The sequence below is a fragment of the Schistocerca serialis genome, chromosome 3, assembly GCF_023864345.2.
Source record: "Schistocerca serialis cubense isolate TAMUIC-IGC-003099 chromosome 3, iqSchSeri2.2, whole genome shotgun sequence".
Taxonomy (NCBI): domain Eukaryota; kingdom Metazoa; phylum Arthropoda; class Insecta; order Orthoptera; family Acrididae; genus Schistocerca; species Schistocerca serialis.
Window position 1 is genome coordinate 111,513,080 of NC_064640.1, and position 17,986 is coordinate 111,531,065.

At 36.7% G+C, this 17,986-nt stretch overlaps 1 protein-coding gene across 3 annotated transcripts in view; it reads left to right on the plus strand.

Annotated features, from left to right (window-relative positions):
• The first annotated feature begins 5,985 nt into the window (after positions 1-5,985).
• Positions 5,986-17,986, plus strand: part of LOC126469796 (cyclin-dependent kinase 17-like) — a 205,977-nt gene continuing 193,976 nt past the window's right edge. For all 3 annotated transcript variants that reach the window (XM_050097050.1, XM_050097049.1, XM_050097052.1), the window contains exon 1: positions 5,986-6,157. The gene's annotated coding sequence lies outside the window, so the exon portion shown is untranslated. The remainder of the gene's footprint in view (positions 6,158-17,986) is intronic.

The window sequence follows — 17,986 nt, forward strand, 5'->3', positions numbered from 1 at the left end:
GTTATGGTTATAAAAATATTGCACTCATTAATTTTATTCAACATTGTTAATTCCAAATATTATGTCAAACAATATTCAGCTGTATTATTCAACATGTTTAATTCCAAATATTATCTCAATCAATATTCAGCTGTATTATGATCGAGAAACAGTAAGAAATCCTGTAGATCAATATAGTTTAAAAGCAGCTGAAAAATTTAGTAACACAAATTATTTGATATATATACTAAAGCAGATGAAAATTTAAATATGTTTACTATTGAGAGTAATATTAAATTTTTTATGGACTTGAAAGACGCTGTTCAAATTGTGTTACCATTTAGTAATCAAATTAATGAAGTTAGTAAAATAATTATTAGATATTACATTAGAAAACTGTACCATATGATTTAATGAAAATTAATTTCAATTCAGCTGATGCAATCTTTGCAAAATGGTGTTTATTGTGACCATGAAACTAGTAACATATACGCCCAATGTCAAAATAGGTGTACCTATAATTATGAAACAATTCATCCTTCATTTCTTACAATTCATGTTATAATTCATAACTTAGACATAAAAATTAATGATGAAAAAGATGTTTTGATTGACTTCAATAATTGTAACCGTTATTTTACGATTGAATTAATAAATTTTAATCTTTATAAATGAACAGGATTTCAAGGTATCAGTTTTATTGTTTTGCAGTGCATGAGAAAAATCATAATAATAATAAAAATTTTCCTGATAAGAAAGTAGACATTAACATTCATATTAGTGATGGGTGTTTCTATTCAAATCATATTCAACTGTACATAAATTTTAAAATTATTACAGTTGATGAAACAGATAATCCAACATATGATGGAGGAATTATGGAGAAATTAACTGATATCAATGTAACAAAACCATCGGATTTTTTAACTATCAAGGAAGGTAATAATGATTTATCTAGGCTAGGACATCCTTTTATTTCAACATCAGTTTCATTACATTTAACTCTATCTCTTGCTGATGAAATGTGCGTGTTAGGACATACTTAATAATGATAAAATAAGGAGCATTAAAATGGAGTACTATATTCACATGAGATTTTTGTTGGTATTTAAATATTTTAAAGAAGTAATATGGGAAGGAGATTTAGATGTAATTTTTACTTGGAGTTCAAGTTCAAATGACATTATATTCCGATTGCCTCATTTTAATGATGCTAGAGTCCGAATAAAACTTGCAAAATCAAAAGAATATAAAATTATAGTTGGGAATGTGGAGATTTGGCAGTCAGTTGTGAAGTATGACCCAATTTTGAGCTTGAACAACGAGATATTATATTGAATCTCCTAATATAACGATTTTTTATATAAGTAGAGGGAAAATGCTTGTTCCACTCTCAAATTTCAAGATGAAGCACTTTTATACGATTTGATCTAAATTAACAAATCCTATAAAAGCATGTGCATAACTTGTTCACAAAATGGTAATCTCATTTTGGTGCATTCAGGATAATAAATGAATGCAGCTAGTGATTATAAATGTAATATGTACAACAAATGTTGAAATATTATGTAAGATTTTCGAATGCATATTAAAAATTTAGTAAGACTATATGAAAAGTACAACTCTAAAATAATTATTGAAGTTGCTTGCAGAAAAAATAAGAATATGTTTAGATAAATAACATATTTATATGAAAATCTGGAATCAGATAATACCTAATTGAATGATGAGGTTTGAAAAACCAATTGTGATTAATCTACCTGGCCTACCTGATTATAAACAATCAGATTTTTGTCAAAATTGTACACAATGGTGGTGTGATGGTAAAAAATGTTACTATCGCTATCCTAACCAGTCACACTCGCATAACAACCAAATACATATGTCTAAAAATTTTGATAGGCATTTAATGAATTTTTGTAAAACAGATAATGAAGGTGTAGATATGTTTATGTTGAAAACATATAAAAAGGATTGTATTGAAGAATTGGTTAGTATATTTAACACATGGCACAAAAGTAAAACTTTAGCATATAAAGATTTCATTGTAAATATTGCGAACTGTTAAATATTGATCGTCAAATAAAAATACATAACACATTGTGTTACATTAATTTATGATATTAATTTTTGAAGATGACTCCATCCCATGTGATTCAAAAACAGAAGAAATTTTATGGATATGTGGAGGCTCAGCCTATGGAGTACCAGTAATATAAAATTTCATAGGTAACGTAGATGAATAAAGTTAATAATTTTCATTTCACATGTGAGATTTTTCTTACCATACATAATTTTGTAGGTAGTGTATCATTTGGTATGTAATCATTAGGAGCTGCACACATTTTTATAAGAGTTTTTTCAGCATGTCATATTAATGAGATAGATACAACAAGCTGTTCCAAAATTATCAGTGGGTTATTTTAGGATTAATTTGAAATACAACAAATTCAAAAGAAGGCAAATAAAATTCAATCAAATTATAATAATTTATGATACCTGTTTCAAATTTTTTGTTATACTTTAATCGAGTAGCCTCTGTGGTTTGTACTTCATTGAATGATATCGATATTTTACGATTTTTCATCATTTTTTTCTCGAATTATGTTCGTATTTAACAATTGGTGTTCGAATTTTCGTATTTTCAACTACAATTTTACCTTGTTTTCTAAGACTATTTTTTTATTTTAACTCCTGCATCATTATAATAAGTCCATCTAAGAATCCAGTCATTTGCACTTGAACACCACACGAAATATACAGTAATATCATCATACCACATAACTTCTATGTTATAATCTTAAGAGTAGCGACACTCAATGCTGTAAAAGTTTTTACCGTTTCACAGTTGGAGCGACACTAGCGCTCCAAGCGGCAAGAAAGGAGAACATCAGAAGCGTCGTAGGCATAACCTTTGTTTTGTATCCCTTTCCTACATGATTTACAAAATATTTGAATTATTTTCTTACCTCAAGAGTTTGTGTAATATCAGAAGATGTAGATGTTTCTAAAAATGATTCTAAAATAAGTGCAAGTTGGGATAAAACTCACGAATCCAGTGGCAAGCTAGAACCCGTTTGTGAAGAAATACTTTGGATAGAACTGCAGCTTACCGCGTTGATGTCAGAGGAACAGAAACACATAGATTCACACATAAGAAGCACAGAGATGTACCTCTACATGCAAAAGGGATCGACGCCCCATTTGTCATTCCGTAGGCCTACTGTGTTTTAGTCATTGTCAGCTGTTGCCAATAGTACGACCTTCATCTTTATATTATTCTAAGTGGGACAAAAAACAGCGAAATAGTGGGAGAAATGTGCAGTACGTGTAAATTCAAGGTTCTCAAAGACAATAACACTGTCAGAAATCCAGTCATATGTTAAATTTGACACTAGAGACATTTCATCCAATGACATATTCACTAGTTTATCTGTGTCGGAAAAATGATGTACTTTCTGCTTTAAAAGGTGGAATATATTGTCACTTACCCACATTTTATTTGTATGCCTTCCACATACCTTTGTAATGTACGCACTGATGGAAGCATAAAACATTCTGACAAAATCTCTATGCCTGAGTGCTGCAATATATTAAATTTAGAGCAAACAGCTTATTTTCCTCTTTCCAGCTTGCAGCACATTTCTCCTTCAGTGGCATGTTAATCTGACTTGACAAAAAGTAAAGGGCATCTGTTTTTAAATATCGGGATCCTATAGTCTTCGAAAATTGTTCGTCCTTGTTCAATTGATCCTTCTGACACAGTTTCTGTTGCTATCTGTACTTAAAATGATAGCCACTTTCCTTGTCCCATAATAGTTTAGCACCAAGTCTAGCGAGCTGCACATCCTAACACTTCACACACTTCTGCAATACACAAATAGTTGCACTTAATCCAACCACTTCATCGTCAAAGCAGGCCTGTGTTGACGATTCAGATGAATATGGCGCTGAGATATGGAGAGTTGAAATGGCTGCTTCTGTGCTATAGGACTATTCTACAGCCTTAGACGAATTGTCGAATCTTGGCGGCAGTTTCCTCCTCGTGGTTAGTTGAGGTGGCTTATTTGGGATGTCAAAGAGTGTGGGTTACTGCATTCCACATACGTTTATTATTGTCTGCATTCATGAACTGGTTTTATTCGAAGTGTAGTGAGCAATATTTAACATTATATAAAAAGGTAAACTGGGTCTTTTTCAAAAGATCCTCTTATCTGCTATTCACTAGCCATTTTCTTCTTCTAAAACGAAACATTAATCATTAACCACACATAGAATGAAACTTTCACTCTACAGCGGAGTGTGCGCTGGTATGAAACTTCCTGACAGATTAAACACGTGTGCTGGACCAAGACTCGAACTCGGGACCTTTGACTTTCGTGGGTAAGTGCTCTACCGACTGAGCTACCCAAGCACGACTCACGCCCCGTCCTCACAGCTTTAATTCCGCCAGTACCTCGTCTCGAGGGCAAGTGTTCTACCAGTTTGGAAGGTAGGAGACGAGGTACTGGCGGAATTAAAGCTGTGAGGACGGGGCGTGATTCGTGCTTGGGTAGCTCAGCGGTAGAGCACTTGCCCGTGAAAGACAAAGGTCCCGAGTTCGAGTCTCGGCCCGGCACACAGTTTTAATCTGCCAGGAAATTTCATATCAGCGCACACTCCGCTGTAGAGCGAAAATTTCATTCTAGAAACATCCCCCAGGCTGTGGCTAAGCCATGTCTCCGCAATATCCTTTCTTCCAGGAGTGCTAGTTCTGTAAGGTTCGCAAGAGAGCTTCTGTGAAGTTCGGAAGATAGGAGACGAGGTACTGGCGGAATTAAAGCTGCGAGGAGGGGCGTGAGTCGTGCTTGGGTAGCTCAGTCGGTAAAGCACTTGCCCGCGAAAGGCAAAGGTCCCCAGTTCGAGTCTCGGCCCGGCACACAGTTTTAATCTGCCAGGAAGTTTCAACACACACATAGTTTGCAAGCGAAACCCGTTGATACAATTTAGTAACATGATTGTCTATACCTCTCAGGGTCCTTAGGAAACCTACAAAAAGACAGATGAGGTGTCTTCTTCTTGTTGTTGTTGCTGCGATTTATTGCGCTACAGACGCTGCAGTTTGTAAAAACAGTTGTACAAACCAAAATAAACCACTTATATTCGCATTCATGATCGCGCCGAACTCAACAGATTTACTTACTGGCCGCTTGGCGCTCTGCTGCCGCAGTAAGAAACAAAATTGAGGAGAAGTGTCGCGACTGTTATGTTAGACTGTGGCGGCACTGTATACTACTGAAATGGTTTTTTTTCTTCATAATAAAGTTTTCGTTTTGTACAACTAAAGCATTGCCAATTGCAGAGTTTTAATTTGTTTCTTGCTTACATTTATCAGATGATGTCTACATGCAAGTTTGACTAAAATTTTCCTCTTTGATATCGCCGCAATACCGGCACATAAAAATGTAAAAGAAATGAGCGATCATGAATGAAGAACAATGAAACAGAAAAAGACTGACAATGAAGTCTACTGGTAAGTTAATATTTTTCGGGTGGGCAATAACACAGACAATTGGCCGCAGAAGGGCGGACGACAGATAGATGCATGATTGTTTCCCGCTCCACATCTCACACCTTGCAGGCATTTTTCTGAACTGGCTACTGCAAGTTTTACATTACGTTAATAATGATAATGGCTGAAAAGTAACTACATGAATTTGTGCAAGACAGGCGGAGATCGGTTTTTCTTTTTAACTACGGCATTATTCATGTACTGTACACTATAAAAGACTGTCATTAGACTTTTTCATCAAAGACAGTGTCGTATAAATGTTCAATTTTCATTTAATACAACATAAGTAATATTTTCCGTTTCTGAAAATCTAGACCTTAATTCATAACATGGCATTTTCTTTTTTCCGAATGACATATCTGCGACATCCACACAGAACTCTACACCGCGATATTGACACAAAGCCAGTAACAACTGAATGACAGTTTGTGGTTCGTTATCTGTGGTAAGGTTGTTGAATATGGCGGAAAAACAAAGTACAAAAGTTTCGGCAGATAATGGGCAATGAATTCTCTAGCTTAAATTGACTTAATCCGTGTGTTAATCGTTACTGACGCGTGTTTACGTTTCTCATGTGATGTGTTACTCAGCAGAAGAGGAGGACTTCTTCAATGCCGATAATATAAGGTGAGGCACGAAATGATAGCATTTGTTTTGCTGAGAAGTTTGTTTGAGCAAACTGTCGCATAAACACAAACAATTCTGTTTCCACTGAGATATTTTCAGAAATTTAGATTCTTGTGTGACCAGACTCCATTGAAACATCGGGTCTACATCCGTACTTACCTCTTTCGTGAATTGTCAGTGCCTTTCATGTTTGTTTAGTTCGTGTGTTTCGAGTTCGTAAAGCTCCACAAAATAAATCTAAGTCTCATATCACGCTTATCTCCTTTGTTTTGGTTGACAGCTGCTGAACGTGAATAATGATAAATTTTTACCATGTGATTCTGGTCGTACCTACTGTTTACAGTCAAGCAAGTTGACATGATACAGAGAAACACTTTCTGTATGTTTCGGTTTGTATCGTTCGTTGATTAGTAGATTGTAATATTCGGTATTCATGTCCCAAGCCCATCCCCAATATTGTTGAATACTACAAGCGAAGACGGGGGTTGATGTGCAGTAACATGCATTCTTCCATGCAGAAGGGTGTGGTCATTGAGTATCTGGTAACAAGATACTTTATACTGTTGAATGCAGTTGTTTTACATCTGAATACCACACTTATTTTCTAAATTTAAACATAGTTTTGGCAGGATATATATATATATATATATATATGTAATATATGGATTAAGGTTTTGACCTGTAAAATAATAAAAGTTAATATTTTGTTAACAAAAGTACCCACCCTTTCTAATAGATAATACCACTTTCTGACAATGTGACTTGAGTTGTTATGTGCTGATTATAAATGCACATGTATACCTGAAGTGAACAGGACAGAAAATCTCACGTTAGTTAACAACTTCTTTCTTGCTATTTTCTCAGAGGTCACTAGACACACATTCTGTTGAGAGCACGGTAATTGGAATACGTACTGTGGCGAGGATTATCATTTTTTTACCCATACAGTTTCAACAGTATGAGCTAACATGCTTAGGCAACATTGTTTGGTAAATGTTGGTAATGAATAATGTTGATTATTATAGTGCTCGTTGGTGGTCATAAATGATGGGAGTAGAGCAGTGTAGTGAAAAACTCAATATTCTGCCTCTTAGAACAGAGAAATTAGATCTGTAATTTGACTGTAATTAACAGTACAATGTATTTAATTCCATGTTGGAATAAAATTTCACTCTGATCATTGACACTTTGTTAAGTGATGGATCTCGAATAATTTTTCTGTAAATATTATCTAACTAAAAAGATAAAGTTCTGGGCATTAGATTAGATGTACTTTTCATTCTAATATACCCATCCATATTGAGGTGGTCCTGCAGGGTCTAGAACATGTCAAGCACGAATACACCATAAATATTTACAAAGAAAAACAAACGTACTGATGTAACTTCCTAGATCCCGAGTGAAATGATCCTCATGGATGGGGAAAAAAAACTTAAATATATTTTCATTTAAAAGGTAATACATAAATTATCACAAGTCATGTAAATACACTGATTAATAAACGATTCCATTATGGTTAGTCATGCATGGTCACATTACTGCAATAAATTTGTACAGAAGTCAGTTTGTACGAATACTTGCATTATTTGATATTATTATTAACATATACTCATTAGTTGGTTATACTAAAAATTCATCAGTGGATTAGAAGGAGTTGGCCACCAATAAATCCTTTACATTCCTCTTAAACTGAACTGTATAAATATGTAAACTTTTGATTGCTGGTGGCAAGTCACTGAAAATGTGTGTTCTTGAATAACCTTAAGGAACTGTTCTTGAATAACCTTGAGGAACCAAAATGATTTTAAATGATTGTGAAGATTATTCTTATTTGTAGTATTGATTCCACGAGCTGAGCTGTTGGCTTTAAAAAAGATATACTGGGTGTCCATAAATTATCTTTACAACTTAAGACAAAACTACACTAGATATTAACAAGTGGTTTTCAACATGGGATAAGATGACTGATAAAGTTTTATTTCTTCTTTCATACACATCAGTGTGTGCACCATTAGTGTCATAGATGGCTAGTCGAGATTCCATTTCTTTCCACATAAGATTCAAGATTGCCATGGTGATTTGTTCAAATGCATTGGAAATGCGTGTCTTGAAGTCCTGTAGGTTTGATTCGGTAGACCAGATCCTTTACGAAACACCACAGGAAGAAGTCTAGTGGTGTGAGGGATCAGATGTCATCTGTATGAACCAGAAATATTTTTGTTGTTTGTATGGGCTGCTTTTGCCTTGCCCTCCACTGAGCTGCTCTGCTCTCATACTGATGCAGGCACATTTTAAAGAATGGGGCACTTCTACTTCACCTTTCGCTCACCGTAGTATTGACTAGATGTGATTGGTATGCCTATGGTCTTTTAACATTGCTCACTTGATGATGCGGCTTAGTCACGAAATAGTCGTATTTTAATAAACAACAATTTTACCAGCTGTAAGGTGTGTTCTTCCTAACATCATGTACGAACCAGGCCAAACACTGAGTTTTTGAGTGTGGTGTCCACATGTTATGAGATTTTCAAGTTCAATTATCCATCAAGTTGTGTCACCCTGAGATTATTTTTAAAAAAAGGAAAAAAAAAGAAAGAAACTTTATAAGTTATCTTATCACATGTTGAAATCATTTGTTAATATCTAATATAGTTTTCAAGTTGGTAGTGTTGGGCTGTAAAGATAATATATGGACACCCTGTATAATTTAAATGAAAAAAATTATTAAGAAATAAATGTATTGGGAAGCAGTAGTTAATATCCCTGGTTCCTTGAACAGGCATCTGCAGGATGTTCTTTAGTTCACATCATAAACTTTTTGAATGTGGAAAACTTTGAAGTGAATAGATTTATTTGGCTGTAAACAACTGTTGTGTAGTCCAAGGCATCATTAGTAGATACATAAATATACAAATGGTTAACATATGTAAATATTATTACACTGATATTGCTTGCCTTGTACTCATCACATAATAAGTAATTTTGTGACCATGTGGGGGGAAAATGATTATTTAAATACCCCTCTGTGTGCTGTAATTAATCTAATCTTATCCTCAGGATCCCTATGGGAGCGATATGTGGGGGTTGTATATTTGTAGAGTCATCACTTTAACCTGTTCTTGAAACTTTGTCAGTAGACTGCTTCAGGATAGTTTCTGTTCCTCTTCAAGAGTCTGCTCATTAAATTCCTTCAACATCTCAATGTTGCTCTTCCACAGCTCAAACAAAATGGTGACCATTTGTGCTGCCTTTGTCTGTATAAGTTCAATATTCCCTGGTAGTCTTATTTGATATGGGTCCCACACACTTGAGCAATACTCGCGGATGGGTCACATGAGTGATCTGTAAGCTATATGATTTGTAGACTGATTGCATTTCCATAGTATTCTACCAGTATACTACCTGCTGTACCCGTGACTGAGCCTATGTGATCATTCCACTTCATATCCCTACCAAGTGTTACACCCAGCTACGGATTCCAGTAGTGACTCACTAATATTATAGTCATAGGATACTTTTTTTGTTTATTTTGTAAAGTGAAGGGCTTTACATTTTTGAACATTAAAAGCAAGCTGCCAATCACTACACTACTTTGAAATCTTATCAGGGTCTGACTGAATATCTATTTGTACATCTTCATTCAGACTGTACTTCATTTTAGATAACTGTGAAAAGTCTGAGGTTGTTATTGATATTGTATGCAAGATCATTAGGCCTAATATACAACATGAACAGCAAGGCACCCAACACACTTCTGTTGGGTACACCAAAAGTTAATTCTACACTTGTCAATGACTTTACATACAAGATAATGTGCTGTGTTCTCCCTACCAAGAAATGTTCAGTCTACTCACATATTTCGTCTTATATCCCAAATGATAAAATTTTTTGATAATAAGTGTAGGTGTGATACTGAGTCAAATGCTTTTCAGAAATCAAGAAATACTACATTTACTAAACTGCCTTGATCCATGGCTCTCAGGATGTCATGTGAGAAAAGTGCAAATTGGGTTTCACATTATTTGTGTTTTTAAAATCCACCCTGGTTGACATGGAGGTGGGCGTTATGTTCGATATACCTAATTATGTTTGAGCTCAGAATATGTTCTAGGCTTCTACAACAAATGGATCTCAAGAACATTGGATCACTACTGCTACCCTTTTTGTGGGCAGATGGCCTGTGCTTTCTTCTAATTGCTAAGAACAGTTTTTTGTTTGAGGGATCTACGATAGATTGGAGTTAACAGAGGGGTTAACTCAGCTGCAAACTGGGTATAGAATCTGATAGGGATGCTATGGGTCCTGGGGCATTGTTCAGTTTTAACCATTTCAGCTGTTTCTAAACACCACTGACAGTAGTATGTATTACATACATCTTTTCAGTGTTATGGGAGTTATATTGGGACAATACATCTGGGTTTTCCTTTGGAAAAGAACATTTGAAAACAGGGTTAAGGATTTCTGCTTTTTCTTTGCTACTCTCAGTTTCCGTTCTAGTCTTGTTCGTGTGTGACTGTTCACTTAACTTTGGTGCCATTAACAACCTTTACATATTACCAGCATTTCTTCGTGTTTTGTGAGGAATTGACAGTATTCTACTACAGCAGTCATTGAAGGCTTCACGCATTGCTGTCTGGATTGTCAGATGTGTTTCATTTGGCATCTTTCTATCTATAGCCCTGCGCTTTCTTTTACACTTATTGTGCAACAGTGCCTGCTACCTTAGAAGTTTCATTATCGTGACTGTACATCATGGAGGATCTCTCCCATTCTGAACTGCCCTACTGAATACATTTCTATCCAGTGCATGGTCAACTATATTTTTAAATTAGTTTTTTTATGCAGTTTTTATAGGACTCAAATTAGGTTGTTATAATGTTCTTTATTCACATTTATAATAAAAATCATCATTTTTTCCATTGTATATAAATTAATAGAATTCTTTTTCTTTCGACCATCTGTTTACAATGATTTTAAATTTGTATTCATACAATGTCCCTTGTCATGTGGTATGTTGTTGGAAAATATGACTGTAAAAAGTTATTTTGGACGTCACTTAAATGAGTCCAAGCAATGTCCAGTAAGTTCCTGTTTCTGGTTCCACATGAGTGCATATGGGATCTACTTTCACATATGTGCACATTTTGTTTGGCACGCATAAGTACTTTGACCATGTGTAGATTAGATACTGTAAGTATTTGCTGCTTAGTAAAGTACTGTCTGCAAGAAGTTACATCGCTCAAATGAAAAATACATCTAATGGCTTTCTTCTGCCAGAGGAAAACCTCTTTTATCCCAGCGGAGTTTCCCCAAAGTATTCCATAATGCAAGTGTGTATGAAAAAGGCATAGTTTGCGATAAACATGAGCGGGTCAAGAGGAATGTTTGATACAACTTGTTGGCTTTCCCATTGATATACGTAATGCTGATGGCTGCTATCATGTCACATTTTTATGCATATATTCACAGTTCTGTTGTTAGTTGGTGAAGCCAACTAGTGTGAAAGCAAAAAGGACTGGTTCTGGTGACACATTGATCTGTGGCTTAGCCTGAGGTATGGGTTAGGTTGTAAGGAGACAGTGTGGTTGTGAGTTGATGAAGCTAACAAATGTGAAACTAACTGGTGTGGTGACAGACTGATCTTTGCATTTTCCAATATGGTACAGACGTAAACAGTAGGCTTCCCTTAGCAGTCAATTTCTTATCCCAACCAGATTTTCTGCTTTCACATTTGTTGGCTTTGCCAACTCTCAACCAAATTTCCTCCTTCCAACCTAACCTAGAACTTGAGCTTCAGTACAGATCAATTTATCACCACAGCCAGGATTGATTTATTTTTTATTTATTTATTTATTTTTTTTTGGGGGGGGGGGGGGCGGACACTTCAATATGTAACTGTAATCAACATTTTTCTATATTCAGCACACGCTCCTTTGCTAACATACTGTACAGCTTTTCTGGGTGGGTATTCCAACATAATTTATTATCAAGGTATATGCCTAACAGTTTTCTAAAAGAGGGTGTGTTCAGTTTTATTTTTATTTAATGTCAATGTATATTTTTGAAACCAGTGAGGTGCCTTTCCCGTTGATTTGTTTGGCAGTTCATATCATTATGTGATACGATGAGAGTTTGTGTCATTGGCATATATCGTGGATTTATATGGTAGTAAGTAGGATAGGTCATTCACACAGACAATACATAAGCAAGATCCCAGTGTAGATCCTTATGGAACCCCATATTTTATCTTGCTAAGGTCTCATGTTTTATTTGAGTTTACAAACACCGTTTGGTTTCTTTTTGTTAAATAGGATTTCAGTAATGCTTGTTCTATTTCAGGCATTCCATATCTGTCAAGTCTCTTAATTAAAATGCTACGTGAGACTGTGTGAAATTCTGTAGTTAAATCTGCTATAGTTGTATAGGTGTGCTCCCTATTTTCAAAACCCTGCACTACTGATAATACAACTTCTTCAACTGCCTTAATTGTTGACAGCCCACTTCGGAATTCATATTGGGTCCCATTAAGTAGTAACACTCAAACGAATCATTTCCGGTCTGCCACACGTTCTGGAAATCACGGAATATCAGGGAATATTAATACATATCAGGAAAATCAAGGAACTATCAGGGAAATAAATAAAAAAAACTGGAAAATCTTGTTTCTGTATCAGTAGATGAAATGATTTGTTTACTGAGATATCATGCATCATCGCAGGCTGGGTGCAGATGAGTATGTGCGCTGCTTCCCTACTCCCTCATTTTTACTGCTTCTCCCCTCCCTACCACTCCCCTCAGCTTGTAGTCAGTGCTGTCACCACATCTTGCCACTAGCCTAGCAGCTGCCGACAAGAGGCAGGGAGGCATGAGGAGTGGTTTGTTTGGATCTGATTCTCAGATACTGTTGATGCAGTGGCCAGAGATGGCGGTCATGTGTGCATGAGTTGTGTGAGTGATTGTGTATGTGCACTCTCGTTTTCTGACAAAGGCTATGCCCAAAAATTTAGTTGTCAGTGTGTGATTGTGTTTCCTACGTGCCTGTCTGCAGCTCAGCGATCATCGTTACAGTGAGTTGTTACATATCTTCATTAGTATTGACTCTCATTGTATTTGTGCAAGTTACAATGAAGTGCCAAAGGAACTGGTATAGGCATGTATACTCAAATACAGAGAGATGTAAACATGCAGAATACGGCTCTGCAGTCGGCAATGGGTATATAAAATAACAAGTGTCTGGCGCAGTTGTTAGATCGGTTACTGCTGCTACAGCGGCAGGTTATCAAGATTTAAGTGAGTTTGTACAAGGTGTTATAATCGGCGTACGAGTGATGGAACACAATATCTCCGAGGTAGCGATGAAGTGGGGATTTTCCCATATGACCATTTCACGAATGTATCCTGAATATCAGGAATCTCATGAAACATCAACTCTCCGACATTGCTGTGGCTGGAGAAAGATCTACATCTACGTCCATACTCCGCAAGCCACCTGACGGTGTGTGGCAGAGGGTACTTTTGGTACCTCTATCGATTCTCCCTTCTATTCCAGTCTCGTTTTGTTCGTGGAAAGAAAGATTGTTGGTATGCCTCTGTGTGAGCTCTAATCTCTCTGATTTTACCCTCATGGTCTCTTCACGAGATATACGTAGGAGGGAGCAATATACTGCTTGACTCCACGGTGAAGGTATGTTCTCGAAACTTCAACAAAAGCCCGTACCGAGCTACTGAGCATCTCTCTTGCAGAGTCTTCTACTGGAGTTTATCTATCATCTCCATAACGCTTTCGCAATTACTAAATGATCTTGTAACGAAGCGCGCTGCTCTCCGTTGGATCTTCTCTCTCCTTCTATCAACCCTACGTGGTATGGATCCCACACCGGTGAGCAGAATTCAAGCAGTGGGTGAACAAGTGTACTGTAACCTACTTCCTTTGTTTTTGGATTGCATTTCCTTAGGATTCTTCCAATGAATCTCAGTCTGGCATCTGCTTTACTGACGATTAATTTTACATGGTCATTCCATTTTAAATCACTCCTAATGCCTACTCCCAGATGATTTATGGAATTAACTGCTTCCAGTTGCTGACCTGCTATATTGTAGCTAAATGATAAGGGATCTTTCTTTCGATGTATTCACAACACATTACACTTGTCTACATTGAGATTCAATTGCCATTCCCTGCACCATGCATCAATACTTTGCAGGTCCTCCTGCATTTCAGAAAAAATTGCCATTGTTACAACGTCTGAATATACTACCGCATCATCCGCAAAAAGCCTCAGTGAACTTCCGACGTTATCCACAAAGTCATTTATGTATATCGTGAATAGCTACGGTCCTACGACACTCCCCTGCGGCACACCTGAAATCACTCTTACTTCGGAAGATCCTGCAAGAAAGGAACCAACAAAGACCGAAGAGAATCACTCAACGTGACGGAAGTGCAACTCTCCTGCAAATTGCTGCAGATTTCAATGCTGGGCCATCACGTGTTGGTGTGTGAACCATTCCATGAAACATCACCGCTATGGGCTTTCAGAGCCAAAAGCCCATTCGTGTACCCTTGATGACTGCACAGCACAAAGCTTTATACCTCGCCTGGGCCTGTCATCACCAAAATTGGACTGTTGATGACTGGAAATGTGTTGCACGGTTGAACGAGTCTTGTTTCAAATTGTATCGAGTGGATAGATGTGTACGGGTATGGAGACAATCTCATGAATCCAGAGATCCTGCATGTCAGCTGCGGACTGTTCAGGCTGTTGGAGGCTCTGTAATGGTGTGGGGCGTTTGCAGTTGGAGTAGTAAGTGACCCTTGATAAGTCTAGATATGACTCTGACAGGTGACACGTACGTAAGTGTCCTGTCTGATCACCTGCATCCATTCATGTCCATTGTGCAGTCCGACGGACTTGGGCAATTCCAGCAGGACAATGTGACACCCCACCCAGAATTGCTCCAGGAACACTCTTCTGAGTTTAAACACTTCTACTGGCCACCATACTCCCCAGGCACGAACATTACTGAGCATATCTGGGATGTCTTGCAACATGCTGTTCAGAACAGATCTCCACCTCCTCGTACTCTTGTGGATTTATGGACAGCCCTATAGAATTCATGGTGTCAAATCCCTTCAGTGCTGCTTCAGACATTAGTTGAGTCCATGCCACGTCGTGTTGTGGCACTTCCGTGTGTTGCCAGGGACTGTACGCGAAATTAGGAAGGGGTACTAGTTTCTTTGGCTCTTCAGTGTGGGTGGTGCATGGATTGATTACCTCCTTATCATCTAATCAGGATGCTATCTGTGACATGTGAATAGTTGGCCACGTGAGTGGACTTCCACTACAGGCCATAACCGCAGGCCATTTCTGTGGGTATCTCTAACGGATCAAGCCTTCTGATCTCAAGCCCATCATTTCCCACTAATGCACAAGCTCTGTCCGTCAGATCTTGTCTCATCAATCTGACCACAGGCTGGGTCTGTTTGTGTGTTGCATAATGCTTTGGATTTTTGTGGTTTATCCAAGGACACAGGACTGTGGTGCTTCGTGGCAGGTCAGAGGCCACAGGTAATGGATTTCAGGAATTTTGACTGCCTCACCCCAAGTACATTGTACAGTGCGGCATTTTATAGACATTTTATTTATTCTATACATTTTGGCACTTTTAAAGTAATTTATATATCAGAAAGCATGGATGATATGGAGAAAATTGTGGCTGTCACTGGCAGTTTGTGTGCTATGTACTAATATATTTCTCGAAAGATAACTCACACACTACCTGTAAAATAATAGACATAACACAGTGGGTAATAACTGACAATAACGAACATAGTAGAACCAACATTTTAATGGCGGTCACCCATACTGTTGGTTTACACAGCTCTTCACTGCCTTATACACTTCTTTCAAGAGGCCTACTTTATTCTGAGGTTATTTCTCAAATCAGTGCAGGTATTTTAAATCTGTCTTGCGACTCCAAGGAAATGTGTGTTTTTGTCACCAAATGTGTTTTGTTTTATTGAAATAAAATAACAGTGGTCTTAGTGAAACACACATACTATTTTGCCTGCTTTCTCCATCTAAAAACAGTCATTACAAAAGATGTTGATGTTGGTACTTAACATTTTTGCTCACACGGGGGAGAAATACAGAAGTCTGTAAAATTTTTTTGTCTACTTATGTCTTTACTTACCCTTGAGAGCTAAAAATTTGTCAGGGAAAAATGCTAAAACTTGGCTGGAAACCAGGGAATTTCACTTGAGGAAACTTGTGGGAATGCTGCATTTAATTGGTCTTCCATTAAACTTTCAATAATTTTTTATATTATTGGTGCAGGTCTGTAATTTTAGGGTGAATTTCTGCCTCCTTGTTTGTACATGGGCAAGACAATTGCCAGTTTCAGGCTGTATGGAAATGTTCCCTCTCGAAACATCCTGTTGTTGTAAGGTAAGACAGTGGAATGTATATAGTATCTATTTTCTACAGGGACTTTTAGACCAGTGTAAGTAAAAAGGTATGTTACATTTCAGTTTTGACAGCACTTGATCTCATATTGTATTTTGTGTATGATAAATTTTTTAAAAGTACATAGCTATGTTTCATTCTGACAGAGTGTTTCTTCTTTAAATATTAGCAATTCCAGTTTACTGTAATGTATTCACATATCTTAACAATCTCATGACACATAATCAGGAAAATGACCATTATATTATCACATGTTATATGTTTTTTATGTTATACTTTCTGATGTGTTCCATACCCACAAGAATTATCTCATTTTTGGGTTTACAGAACGAGAACTGAATCAAATCTAATCTAATTCCAATCCTAATGCATGTTTTCAGTTCTGGAGTTGCTTTTGGCAAGTGTACTGCCGACTCTGTTTCCTGTGAATATGGAAGTCTATCCTCATTGTCATCTAAATTACTTTTATCTGACATAGTTAATTTTCCAGACTTTATGACTCTATTATTTAGCTCATCTGCTCTTAAAGGAGCCCTGTTTCCACTTTAACTATGTTCCTTGCTGCTTTACATTTGTTACTGAACTGAAAAATATAGTTATCATTGGCTCCTTTCTTTGCAGAAAAGGTATATTTTCTGGAAAGCTTTTTTAATTTGGAACATGAATGTTTATACTCATTATTAGTACAAGACTTGTCGTGGTACATTTCTGACGTAATCCTTAAATTATTCAAGTAAAGTGTATACTCATCAGTTACATTTCTCTTTTGTTTTTTCCTTGCAGTAAATCTATAGTGTTTAATGATGAGGAGACACTATTCATTAAAGATAGTGGTAATGGTTTGTAAGAAATAATCAAAGGCATCACTTAATGACTCATTCTCCATGATGAGTTAACCCAAAAAATAACCCTGTAAGACATTATGGAATGAAAGTAAGCATAGTATGCCAGCTTTTTAATTTTTCTATGACCTAAGTCTGACAACATTCACTCTGCAAATAGAGATTTATTTCAGGGCTTTGCAGTTCTGTGGTGTGCTGCTCCCAGTTGAACTTACCATCAAGCTGTAATACCAATAATTTAACACTGTCAACTTCTATGTGTTTGTCATCATATTTTAGGCATATACTGGTGGGAAACACCTTACAAATTCTGAACTGTGTATAGTGTGTTGTTTCAAAGTTTAGTGACAAAGAATTGGTTAGGAACATTTTATTAATATCCATTAAAATTTCAGTAACCAATCTTTCTGAAACTATACTTGATGCACACAGAAGTGGTGCAATACAACATGCCATGGACGCAACTAATGTCTGAAGTAATGCTGGAAGGAATTGACACCATGAATCTTGCGGGGCTGTCC